This window comes from Triticum dicoccoides, chromosome 4B (genome assembly GCF_002162155.2).
Source record: "Triticum dicoccoides isolate Atlit2015 ecotype Zavitan chromosome 4B, WEW_v2.0, whole genome shotgun sequence".
Classification (NCBI taxonomy): domain Eukaryota; kingdom Viridiplantae; phylum Streptophyta; class Magnoliopsida; order Poales; family Poaceae; genus Triticum; species Triticum dicoccoides.
Window position 1 is genome coordinate 631263749 of NC_041387.1, and position 13486 is coordinate 631277234.

Genomic DNA, 13486 nt, shown 5'->3' on the forward strand with positions numbered 1-13486 from the left:
TGAAGCAGTTGGTGAATAGTCCACGCGGTTTATTTTCGCTGGTTTATTTTCGTCATCCCCACCACCGTTTTTTTTATCATCATCCCATCTCTGCCGAAAAACCTTTGCCAAAAAAAACGTCATGCCCAGAGCAGATCGATCTCCGCCGCCGATCAGCCTTCGCACGCCCGATCCATCCCGGTGCCCCGGCCGATCCACCCCTACGCCCCCTCCGCGGCCGATCCAAACCTTCGCCGTCGCGCTAGCAGGAGGCGGCTATCTGCTGTGGGATCGGGCGAGGTGACGCCGGCGATCACGACCCCGATCCGACGGCGACCCCCTTCTGCTCTTCTCCCTCTCCTCTAGGGTTTTGGTGCCGCCATCTCCGCACTTCCAGAAAGAGATCGGGAGAGGCTGAGCCCAGAGCTAGATGAAGGAGAAGAGAATGTCCATGGATCATTAAGGGGCGGCGGCGACACGAGGCTGATGAAGGTGTTTGTAGGTGGCCTGGCGTGGGAGACGAGCAAGGAGGGCGTGCGCGTCCACTTCGAACGCTTCAGCGAGATCCTCGAGGCCGTCGTCATCGTCGACAAGGGCACCGGCAGATCCAAGGGCAACAGATTCGTGAGTACTCACCCAAACAATTCTCTCTTCCGCTCATCATCGATTGATCTTCAGTAGTTAATTCTCTTGATTAATTATTCAGTCCTGTTAGTTGATGCTAAGCCTGAATGGATGCTTGGTAAGTTACGTTCTGGAGGCGGAGGCGGCCATCAAGACATGGTGAATGGCGTCCAGAGGGCCAACTGCAACCTAGCTCGCCTACCTTGGGATCCAGAGGTCCAAGGCACCACAACCAACTGCCTCTAAATCCATATTCTGGTAATTTATTAGTTCGATGCTTTGATTAGCTATTACTGAATTATATGATTAGTTAGTGAGAATTAAGTGCCAGGCCCGTCTCAGTTTGATTGTTAGTCGTTGACCATGTGCAGCCAATTAAATAGATGCTTTCATTAACTTCTAATTTGCTGAATTATTATTGGTTAAGCACCGTGCAGGTATTCATTTGATTGTTAGTCGTTGACCATTAGCCTCAAGCTAGCTAGGTGTGCGTGCATGCTACACATATACTCCCTCCGTCCGAAAATACTTGTCATCAAAATAAACAAAAAGGGATGTATCTAGAACTAAAATACATCTAGATACGTCCCCTTTTATTCATTTTGATGACAAGTATTTCCGGACGGAGGGAGTATATCAGTTGTTGCAAGTTACAATCATCTGCCAACTCTCTTTTCAGAAAAAAAATATGCCAACTTAATTAATCAATCATGTCGAATTGTAGACGCAGTGACCAGACGATGCAAAGTTACTGTTTAGTTTGACATTTTTAGTAGAAAATTTAGTGTCAATCTAGATTTGCTAGGACTAATTTGAAAACTACCGGTGTTATAGATTTGCTAGGACTAATTGATCTGCTTGCATGCCTAATGCCCTTTGTGATGTTTTCCACTATCAAGATTACACTTCTAGAAAATGTGTTTATTTTGTTAGTTTCAATCTATAACAAAATCTAATTTGATTCCACTCTGGACAATCTGCAAACAGATGCTAATTCTCCATGATTATTAACTTGTCCGAAATCTTAATTCCGTCTTTCCTATTGCAGGTTTATTTCAGTTTAGTGTGGTAATCGGCAACAACCAAGTTAACAAATCTTAACTGAAGTATGTGTTTTAAATCTTCGGTGGTGATTTTTTTCTTGTGAGTAGACCAATACAAACTGTAGTATGTATTCTGAATTTTGTTCATGTGACTAGATGCATATGAACTGAACTACTGAAGCTCTGTTATTCTTTCTAAGGCGACAATGGTCGCAACTCCATCTAAACTCGAAACAGATATCGGCCATCTCTTATTCTTTCTAAATCTTAACAGAGGAAAATTTTCACAAGCTTTAGATGGAGTCTGGCGTGTTATTCGAATTTGATTCAGAATAGAAACAGATATCGGAAACTTGAATGTACTAACATGACACGATTCAGATTGCATTGGCTGACATATGTAATGATCTTCATATAAAAGGGGAAATTAAATCAATCACATGTACCTCCGGGTTGCCCGACGCATATGTTTGAGAAGCAGTACATGAGATTACCGAGGAAAGCTATGAAGAGAAGCATACAAATATACTAAGATGACACCTGATTCCCTAGGTGTGCATGACATACTGATCATCATTTGAACTAATCTATGATCTTGTTTGCAATTTCAGGGTGGTGTAGCAAGCAAGCAAGAATTGGAGAGGTATCATTATGAGCTAATCTGGACCATGTACAGAGTTGACAATAGTTCAAAAAATATCTGTTCACTGAAGGTTGAGATTCCAATTCACATGTACATTGTTCTGCATTTTCTACAGTCTTCGGTGCATGCTTGGAGAAGAGGCTAAGATGAGAGGCTTCAATCTGGAGATGACAAGGATAGTCACCTGGTGCAACTAAAGGTTCGGTTTCATACTTGTCAAGTTGTGATGATATTCTTCAGGTAGTACTCCCTGACTGATTTCACTTGTACTATTTCTTCACAGAAGGTACTAAAATATCTTGTCATACTAATATTTAATTTCTACTGATACTTTGTGAAAATACTCAGTTTTCTTATACTAAAATATACCTCTTTTGTACTGAAATGTACCTTCTTACAAAGATTTCATAGGAAGGAGGAGGTTAAGGGAGCAAAAGGCATGTGGAGACACGAGCCAGCTCAAGGAGAAGTTAACCCATAAATTACTTAAATAATAATTTAATAAACCTCTAATTTACCTTACAGAATAAAAGGCCTATGATGAAAGAATAGCATCCAGAAAAATTACAACTAGATAACGGGACAATTTCATATGGGAGAATGACAAATTAGAGAGCTTAAACATTAAGTTGCCTCCAAAGCTTTGCAAACCGCAATGGTACAAAACTAAGTTCAGTTCTTACTGGTTTCTTACTGCATGAAGAACTCTCGTCGTTACCATTTTCCAAACCTGTAGCAAGCAATGCATTAGATGACAATTCAAATTATTGGACACCAAGACTGCTGAGAAGCATTATTGTAACAAACATGGAAAGAGCTTACATCCATGACATCATCATCCCCATGCCTCTGACTTTTATCCCCTTGTTCAGGTGTCAAGTAGTTGGCCATTTGGCGGAAGTCAGGTCCAGGGGGAGACTCCGGTGTCCAGGAACTCTGCCCAGGAAAGACGTCAATCATAAGTTCCAGGTAAATTCCACTAACCAACCCTTTGCACAAAGAATTTATAGAATTGATAAGAAAGTGGAAAACAGGTGCTCAGGCAAGTAGTAACATACAAGGCCCACGATGGAAGAGATGGCGTTCCCAGAGATGTGAATCACATGGGTGCGGCATCAAGAATGGTGAGAAGTCTGTGAACTTGTTCATCCTCCATGTAGACCCATCCTTCAAAAACAATGTTTTTTACAGATCAGCATAAGAAGCACCAGTTATGGCTTGACCACAACATGGAAAAGAAAACTTTATTTGACTTAAGAAATCATTTCACTTCGGTGACACAATGTGAAATCTCCAAACAGTCCAACAAGATCAGATACATAAAAGACTATCTTTCCCGACACCATACATCTTTAATCTTACAACACTGATTCAATCGAATAATATCCTTTGTTCTTCAAGCATTTTCCTTTCTTTTTATTTTGATACTATCTCCAAACTTTGTGACAACATGATCAGATATTATCAGATAGTATAGAAAATCTAACATATATTTGCTTGGATTACCTAGCTGCAAAGCAGAATCTAAACTGAAAGACACATCCACACCTAATCATGTGGTACCAGGAAATTACCGAAACTCTTTCTACAGTCTTCGGTGCATGCTTGGAGAAGAGGCTAAGATGAGAGGCTTCAATCTGGAGATGACAAGGATAGTCACCTGGTGCAACTAAAGGTTCGGTTTCATACTTGTCAAGTTGTGATGATATTCTTCAGGTGGTACTCCCTGACTGATTTCACTTGTACTATTGCTTCACAGAAGGTACTAAAATATCTTGTCATGCTAATATTTAATTTCTAGTGATACTTTGTGAAAATACTCAGTTTCTTATACTAAAATATACATGTTTACTTTTGTACTGAAATGTACCTTCTTACAAAGATTTCATAGGAAGGAGGAGGTTAAGGGAGCAAAAGGCATGTGGAGACAAGAGCCAGCTCAAGGAGAAGTTAACCCATAAATTACTTAAATAATAATTTAATAAACCTCTAATTTACCTACAGAATAAAAGGCCTATGATGAAAGAATAGCATCCAGAAAAAAATACAACTAGATAACGGTTGTAACAACAAGAAAATATATGACCAAGAACATAACTGAAGAAGTGTGATTAAGGGGGAGCTTTGGAATAGATAAAAGCAGTCTCAAGCACCAATAGGATATGAAAATAGCAATGCTCATCCAGACTCATCTGTTTGGTTCTAACAGTTGCATAACTCTAGGGGTCCCTAACGGCTCTGTACATCCCAGTCATAGTGAAATTTCAGTTTTCAGTTCACAAACATCTTTCAGAGAAGTAACATTACCACACATGGCCATTGCTAAACTGAAAATGAACATGAGGATTGTCCAAGGTTCCACCAAATACACAAACGACACCTGAACAGGTGCGGAAGGGCACAGATCAGTATGGCCCGTGTGGGGTTCGGGGATTACCATTTTTGCGAGCTCTGCGAGGACGCTGGAGGCGCGGTCGGCCTGGCGTCACGAGAAGCAGTGGTGGATGGCGTCGACCTGCGTGCGGACCTTGCCGGGCGACCGCCTCCTGGGAGTGGCGGCAGAAGATCTCGGGGCCGAAGGAGCCCTCGTCGTCCTTGTTGTCTTCATGGGCATCGACGTTTCCGAGCGGCGACGAGACGACGGCGGCGGCAGCCGAGACAGACTGCGCTCCTGTGCCTTGCGTCGCGAGCGCTGGGGTGCTTGTCGAAGGCGGGGGAGGGGGAGGGCAGAAGCAAAGAGGTGGGCCGGTGCAGGGAGAGGAGGTCCCGGACGCCGCCGTCGAGGGGAGGGGAGGCACCATGGATGGGAGTAGCTGTGAGGGGAGAAGGCGAGAGGAGCGCCTCTGAGTGGAGAAAGTGAGTGGCTGTACTGTGAGGATAAGTTTTTTTAGTTTGTGAAAAATTTGGTTTGTCTCACTTTTATTTACATGTTTATAATATAAAAATGTCATTTATATGTTTATATATTTATATGCTTCAGATTTGTGGATAAGTGTTTCAACTGATGGATTCGGATGAAACTTTCAAAATGTCAACTGACACTGCCATTGATGTAACGATATCATCAAGTTTTACTCAACTACCAGATGAGATGCATACAAATAACTATTATTTTTTGTATGTGTGATGCACATGATAACGTAAAGGGTGTATTTTTATATTATGTTTATTTTTGAAGAATGAGATGTATTATGTCGATGTTTAAAAAGAATCCATCGACAAGGGTCCCGAGGCGACGTCGTTCGGAGGAGACAAAAATTCAGCGAGTTTTATAGAGAGTGAAAAGCGTGCAAGAGAGGATAGCCCATAAGAACATTAAAGGCAAAATAAATAAATGTTACACATGGGATATTGTTTTTACTGTAATTACCGTTCTGTTCTTTCATCCATTTTTTTTATTCATGTGATTTGGCTCATTGTGATATCATAACGGCAGATTATGTTTGCACCCCTAAAGATATTACCATCATTGCATCAATCATGTATGTTATAAAAAAAGTTTGCAAAACTTTAACATTGCCAATGAAATGGATTTAAATTATTTTCCATTTGTTATCTTTTGTATACATGCAAATTTTAACACCCGTTATGTTTATATATAATACCAGCAAAATATTTAAATGGCCGTGGTGAGTATTCTCCGTTACACATTTTAAGACCTTCAACATGAAGTATTCGTGTTAACTACATATATTGCTTGTGTAAGATGGTTATGAGTTGAGGAAGAAGTTTTTATTATGCTTGCTCAAATATCATCCAAATAAAGCTAAAAACAACATTACTGATATTGTGCGAGAATTTCTTAATCGAATCAAGAATATCTTAATTAGTAATAATTCTTAGTTGGATCATCGCTCTTATGTATGAATCATCAACTTGCTTTTATTATCTATTTATATTGCAAGTAAAGTGGACTTCAATTATTACGCGGTTGCACTCATGCTATTGTGTCTTTATTACATGTAAAATTTAACATGTGTTTATATAACTCCAGTGAAATATTTTAAAAGCCCGTGGCAACGCACGGGCATTCTACTAGTAAAGATAAAAATAAAGATAAAGAGAAAGAGAAAGAGAAAGAGAAAGAAAAGGATCTCGTTGGACGACCCGAAAAAAGCCCACCCGAGCACAGTTACAACCCAAGCCCACACGTAGCCACTCACCGCCTTCTGAGTTGGACCCCGAGTTGGCCATGGTGTCTTTTGTTATGCGAAAAGAGTTCGCCACGGTCTCTGATCTGATAAAAAAAGTTGGCCACGGTGCAGACCCAACCGCTCCACCGCCGCCCGCCCGCCCTCCAATCCTCCTCTTCCCGGCGGCATGACCGACCTCGTTTCGCCCCCTCCTCCTCCGGCGGGTACGCCCGCCCGCCCCGTGCGCCACGACTTCCTCAACTCCAAGCCGCCAGCCAACTACGTCGCGGGTCTCGGCCGTGGCGCGGCCGGTTTCACCACCCGTTCCGACATCGGGCCGGCCCGCTACACGGCTGCTGCTCCCTCCCTCGGGCGTGGACGCGGGAACACCCCCGACGAGGACGAAGGCGGCGACGAGGCGGAGGGGTGCGACGAGAACCAGGAGTTCGACGAGTTCGAGGGCAACGACGCCGGCCTCTTCTCCAACGCCGACTACGACGACGACGACCGCGAGGCCGACGCCGTCTGGGAGACCATCGACCAGAGGATGGACCTGCGCCGCAAGGACCGGCGCGAGGCGCGGCTCAAGCAGGAGATTGAGAAGTACCGTGCCTCCAACCCTAAGATCACCGAGCAGTTTGCCGATCTCAAGAGGAAACTGACGGATGTTTCAGTGCAGGAGTGGGAGAGCATACCTGAAATCGGCGACTACTCGGCGCGCAACAAGAAGCAGCGTTTTGAGAGCTTTGTGCCGGTGCCGGACACTCTGCTCGAGAAGGCCCGGCAGGAGCAGGGGCATGTCACGGCGCTGGACCCCAAGAGCAGCGCCGCTGGCGGTGGCGGCACGGAGACGCCGGTTACCGACCTGACCGCCGTGGGCGAGGGCCGCGGTACCGTGCTTTCGCTCAAGCTGGACAGGTTGTCGGATTCAGTTTCCGGGCTCACCGTTGTTGATCCAAAAGGATACCTTACAGACTTGAACATCATGAAAACTACTAGCAATGCCGAGATTTCTGACATTAAGAAGGCGAGACTGCTGCTCAGGTCCGTGACGCAGACAAACCCAAAGCATCCTCCAGGTTGGATTGCTGCTGCTAGGCTCGAGGAGGTTGCTGGCAAGCTCCAGTCTGCTCGGCAACTCATTCAGCGCGGCTGCGAGGAGTGCCCCAAGAATGAGGATGTTTGGATCGAGGCATGCCGGTTGGCTAGCCCGGATGAGTCTAAGGCAGTCATTGCGAGGGGTGTCAAGGCAATTCCCAATTCTGTGAAGCTGTGGCTGCAGGCTGCAAAACTAGAGACTAGTGATTTGAACAAGAGCAGGGTTTTGAGGAAGGGGCTGGAGCACATTCCTGATTCAGTTAGGCTGTGGAAGGCTGTTGTGGAGCTGGCAAATGAGGAGGATGCAAGGATGTTGCTTCACAGGGCAGTGGAGTGCTGCCCGCTTCATGTCGAGCTGTGGCTTGCCCTAGCAAGGCTCGAGACATATGATCAGGCAAGGAAGGTGCTTAATAAAGCCAGGGAGAAGCTCGACAAGGAACCTGCCATTTGGATCACAGCTGCAAAGCTGGAGGAGGCTAATGAGAACACCCAATCCGTAAGCAAGACGATTGAGAGAGGTGTAGAATCTTTGCAGAGAGAGGGGTTGGATATTGACAGGGCGGCATGGCTAAAAGAAGCCGAAGCTGCAGAGCGGGCCGGGTCTGTGCTTACTTGCCACGCTATTGTCAAAAACACTATTGGAGTTGGGGTTGATGATGAGGACCGGAAGCGAACATGGGTTGCTGATGCTGAGGAATGCATGAAACGAGGTTCAATTGAGACAGCTCGGGCCATCTATGCACATGCTCTTAGCGTGTTTGTTACCAAGAAGAGTATATGGCTTAAAGTGGCGCAACTTGAGAAAAGCCATGGGACAAGAGAATCTCTTGAAGCCGTTCTCGTAAAGGCTGCCAAGTACAATCCAAAAGCCGAGGTGTTATGGCTTATGCTTGCCAAGGAGAAATGGCTGGCTGGTGATGTCCCCGCAGCTCGGGCCGTTCTTCAGGATGCTTATGCTGCTATCCCCATTTCAGAGGAGATCTGGTTAGCTGCATTCAAGTTGGAGTTTGAGAACAACGAACCGGAGAGAGCAAGAATGCTCTTGACTAAGGCCAGGGAAAGAGGAGGAGCTGAGAGGGTTTGGATGAAATCAGCAATTGTTGAGAGGGAACTAGGAAATGTGAATGAGGAAAGGAGGTTGTTGGAGGAAGGCCTGAAGTTATTCCCCTCGTTCTTCAAATTGTGGTTAATGCTCGGGCAGATGGAAGACCGGATTGGCCATGGAGCGAAGGCAAAGGAGGTTTACGAGAATGGACTCAAGCACTGCCCCGGTTGCATCCCTCTTTGGATCTCGCTAGCTAATCTAGAGGAGAGGATAAATGGCTTGAGCAAGTCACGCGCTTTCCTCACCATGGCAAGGAAAAAGAATCCAGCGACACCTGAACTATGGCTTGCAGCTATTCGAGCTGAACTGAGACACGGGAACAACAAGGAAGCTGATTCTCTACTAGCCAAGGCATTGCAAGAGTGTCCAACAAGTGGCATTTTGTGGGCTGGGGCTATAGAGATGGTGCCACGTCCTCAACGCAAATCAAAGAGCTCAGATGCTCTAAAAGAGATGTGATCATGATCCGCATGTCATCGCAGCTGTAGCCAAACTTTTCTGGCATGACAGGAAGGTTGATAAAGCAAGAAGTTGGTTAAACAGAGCTGTTACCCTTGCTCCTGATATTGGGGATTTTTGGGCGTTGTACTATAAATTTGAACTTCAGCATGGAAATGCGGATACGCAAAGGGATGTTCTGAAACGATGCATTGCCGCTGAACCAAAACATGGCGAGAGATGGCAAGCTATAAGCAAGGCTGTTGAGAACTCACATCAGCCAATTGGTGCCATTCTGAGGAGAGTCGTTCTGGCACTTGGTGTGGAAGAAAATCCCAATGCTACAGAACCCTGGTCCTTAATGTTCTGGTAAGGTTTTCGTTTGTTCGAACCGATTGAAATTTGCCTCCATGTATTCTCAATTTCTCATGCTCCGAAGCTTCTGATGCGTCATGTAGTTACTCCTTACTGTTTGTTATTCTATCTTTCAGCTAGAAATTGTACTTCGGATGAAATATCTTTTAACATTTTATAAGGCTTGTGTTGCAAGTATGCGTAACTCCTTTTGTGGCTATCATTAAGGATCTCTATCATGCCTGAATATGCACACACCAAAAGGCAGTTTTGGTGATATTTTTATGATTCGCCTACTGCAAAGAGGATTACAGAGCTTGAATAAAAACTGTTGACCTTTTCTAACTATTCATAGACTATGCCAGTGGTTCTTTAAGAACTGGAGTACATAACATTTTTGAAACAGGAGCACACAAGATTTAAAGATTTACCGGAGTGTGTAAGCAAAGCTTGGGATAGACATGGTAGTACACAAAGTTACAATAAACTGGACAGCACTGCTAGCGCCATCCATCCAGGTGTGGCTTGGAGTCTATTGCTTCTTATAATTCACCCATAAACCACGAAATTGCCATGTGTCATTTATACACAAACTTACAACAGACTGGACAGCACTGCTAGCGCCGTCCATACAGGTGTGGCTTGGAGCCTATTGCTTCTTATAATTTACCCATAAACGACGAAATTGCCATGTGCTTACTATGTATGCTGATCATTTAATCAAAGTGATTACATCACATTTTGCTTCATGCATTTTTTTGTTCATATATGTGCGCTGAAGACCAAAGAATGTATCAGTGGTAGAGTCATTTTCCAGCCCAACGAAACATATAGTAAGAGTTGTGATAGTCAGGGTATACTACTCTTAAGGGCGTTTATAAAACATTGTTTCTACTTTTTTTCTGGATTATATACCTACAGATTCATATTTCTACGAAGGTGAGGTTCCCTAGTTTTCTGAGCACCTTTTGCAGCAATCCTTTGGTATTGGATGCTGATAATTGGCTGGCCTATATGGAGTATATTTTTGTACAATCCACATTATGATTGGTTGGTTTTCCTATATATAGTCCTACTTTCTTAAGGTATTCTTTGTACTATATGCAGATATGAAATTGATCCTGTGGATAATGGTAACAACACTTGTTTGTACAAAATGATGATATAAAAGGTTGTTGCTGGATAATGGTCTTGCAGTACAAGTAAGTTGCGGGTACTATCTCATACTCCCTCCGCCCCATAATATAAGAGCGTTTTTGACACATCTCATACTCTCAAAAACGCTCTTATATTATGGGACGGAGGGAGTAGAATTTATAGCATGGCCTTTTAGTAGATGGTTGAAGGACATCCAGGAAAAAAAATGGGGATGGGCATATCCTGCAAGGAAGTAAAGAGTATTCTTCTAGGAATTCCTGCCCTGAGTATGTTCTTTAGCTGCATTATTTCTGGTGCATGGTGTCTTTTCTCTAATTTCTGTCGCAATTATTTCTGTGGAAAAACATGTAGCGCAGAAAAATCATTGTCATGTGATATGTGGTTCAGTCAACTGAACACGTGACAAATTTTTAGTCTGTCATGAAAGGGTCGGCCTAAAACTTTCATAAAATTTTCTGGCCAGTTCACATGCTCTGCTGCCGACGAGTCATCTTCCTTTTGTTGGCCAAATATATCCTTAGAGAATAGAAAGTATGCTTCCTGATACTACAAATATTGAATTTTAGTGAGCAATTCATCATCTTCCCTATGGCAGGCAGGGAAGGGGTGTCCAAGTTGGACAACTCTAGATCTGAATCTTCTGGAAAGCTTCCACATGAGGTTCGTCCACAAACTGCACTTGCATCATTTGGGTAAAATTTATGCAAGTCCTGATAGTCCTCCACAAGCCATCAACATTTTATTTAGCCTGCATTATTCGATTGGACATGAGGTGGTTTTGTGCCAGAGTGGTGATATAATATCATCTTTTGACTTGAGCACTGAAGGAACAGAGCTACATTTATTATACTGCCAGCTGACGTCATACGTTAGAAACTTGTCGCAGATACATTTGAAAGAGGAAATCTTTTGCAATGGGCAACAAGCTGCCCGGTTGTTAGTTTGCTGCATTACTCTACTTGATACTTTTATTAGAGAAACGTCAATTTGTGAAAAGCTACGTAAAGAGTATGCATGCCCTCGTATATGTGCCGTTTGTTGTACTGATGCTACTGAGACGTTCCATGGAAGCCAAGCGAGGGTTCGGCCCTTTTGGTGTTGAGGCTGGAGAATGGATGATGCTGGAGGTTTGTGTTTTGCCAGGATCGGTTTATGTAAAAGCCCAAGCCGAGAAGACTTCAGAGATGTTTTCTGCCTGTTGGTTTTCTCTGCTTTCTGCCGTAGTGAAAAGGTGGTTTTCTGAGCCTCCTTTTTTCTTCCCTGTCTCTGCCCCAGGCGTGTAAAGGGAAGGTAAATAGTACTCGTAGAAAAGTATGCTGCACAGGCTAAAATCACGATCAGGAGCAGGAGATCGTTTTCGCTGGAAAGAAGCAGCCGGTTTTTCCACGACAGCAGCAGATGCTTATCCACTTCCCATTCCCAGCACATGCCTTCATGCGCTATCCATGGTAGGTCTATCCAAATCCAAGCCAAGGCCATAGGCGATCGAAAGGAAGGAGACACCCAACAAGTTGCGCTTCGCTGGGACTGCACGGCCAGCCGCTCCCGGAGCCTGAGCCACGAGAACACCTGGGCGCCACCTCTCTGCCACATGCTCCCATGCATGTCCCCGATGTTCCGCTGTTGCAGCCGGTGACGTGGATCCGGCGTGGCGGCAAAACGCCATGCTTTCCACGTAACCACGCGCCATGCATGTCAGGGTCTGATCCAGATCCGTCGTCGAGTCGCCTGGGCGCCGCGTGGGACAGGTACGGATCGTCCACACGTTCTCCTTCCTGCTCCTGGAGCCAAGCAACGCAAGAGACGACGAGGATAGAGACAGAGGCGAACCAAACCGTGCACGTGGCATCATTTGTGGATGGAGGTATAATTTGAAGTTTGTTTTCGCGATTTCCTAGGGCTACTACACAGGAGTCGCCATCATTTACAAGTTGCAACCACGAGACAAAGTGTCGAGCTTCTCCACACGACAAGAATAAATAGCATAAAACTACTACTTTGACGAAAAAGGATTTCCCCCGCTTTGTATTTCAAAGCAACCAACTGATACAACCAAGGATAGGTGCTGGGATGGAAGCAGCACAGACACACCCAAAAGAAACGAAAGAGAAACAACAAGAGAAAAGAATGCCGACAACGGCGGTTCGACGGAAACGGAGAAGCTACACGACCACTGCGCCCACCGAAGATCTCCCACCAAGCTCCAAGGCTCCGAAGCACCGGTACCAATCAGCACCTCCAAGAAGGACCGCGACGAGGACGACGCTGCTGCCAAGGGTTTCCCCCGGTACACGAGAGGCGAGAGGAAGGGTCGCCCCCGACGCCCTCCAGAAAGGTCCGGCGGCACCCACTGGCGTCGCCGCGTCGGTGTCGGACAGGCCGACAGGGGTTTCCCCCGATCCCAACCTTCACCTCGGGTGCTCCGGAGCCTGCCACCAAACCGACCACCAACTTGCGCCACCATGGTCAAGAAGCCTCCACGCCGTCTCACCACGGCACCACGAGGTGAGGCCTGCACGACGAGGAATAGGAGTCGGGACTAGGGGCCGCTGCACCGTCGGCACGCGGGAGGGCACAACCTCCGCCGTCAACGACGGTAGCCGACCGGACACACAAGCAGGAGCCTACCAGGCCCATGTGCCCACAGGCCCGGCCGGGAACTCCATTCCCGGACAGCTCCCGCCATCGCGCTGCAGCTGGCACGCCATCGGCATCGCCGCCCCTCGTCCGAGCCGCTCCTCCGCCTCACCACACAGATGACGAAGAAGCCACGCCAGGGACCGGCCCGCTAGGACCCAGATGAGGCCGGGAAGGCCCAGATCTGGGCCGGGGACGCGCCGTCGGCCACCGCACGCCACCACGCCGCCCTGCTGCCAAGGGCAGCACCACCACCGCGCCTACCGCCGGCGAC

At 45.9% G+C, this 13486-nt stretch overlaps 2 long non-coding RNA genes and 1 pseudogene across 6 annotated transcripts; 2 read left to right on the forward strand and 1 right to left on the reverse strand.

The window, feature by feature from the left end:
* On the forward strand, positions 1-4732 carry LOC119291898. Of its 5 annotated transcripts, XR_005142730.1 has the most exons (8): positions 1-603; positions 686-861; positions 1652-1709; positions 2258-2289; positions 2405-2488; positions 3162-3258; positions 3324-3413; positions 3856-4732. It is a non-coding gene; the product is annotated as an uncharacterized LOC119291898 (long non-coding RNA). The 5 variants fall into 5 exon arrangements; XR_005142732.1 differs by lacking the exon at positions 3856-4732 and having other exon boundaries at positions 2258-2316; positions 3324-3849; XR_005142729.1 differs by lacking the exon at positions 3856-4732 and having other exon boundaries at positions 3324-3849.
* LOC119291897 lies at positions 2265-4861 on the reverse strand. Its single transcript, XR_005142728.1, has 4 exons — positions 4727-4861; positions 3348-3456; positions 3112-3225; positions 2265-3019 (listed from the first exon to the last, which is right to left on the reverse strand). It is a non-coding gene; the product is annotated as an uncharacterized LOC119291897 (long non-coding RNA).
* Positions 4862-6539: 1678 nt separating this feature from the next.
* Positions 6540-9629, forward strand: LOC119294094 (annotated as a pseudogene).
* Positions 9630-13486: the final 3857 nt, after the last annotated feature.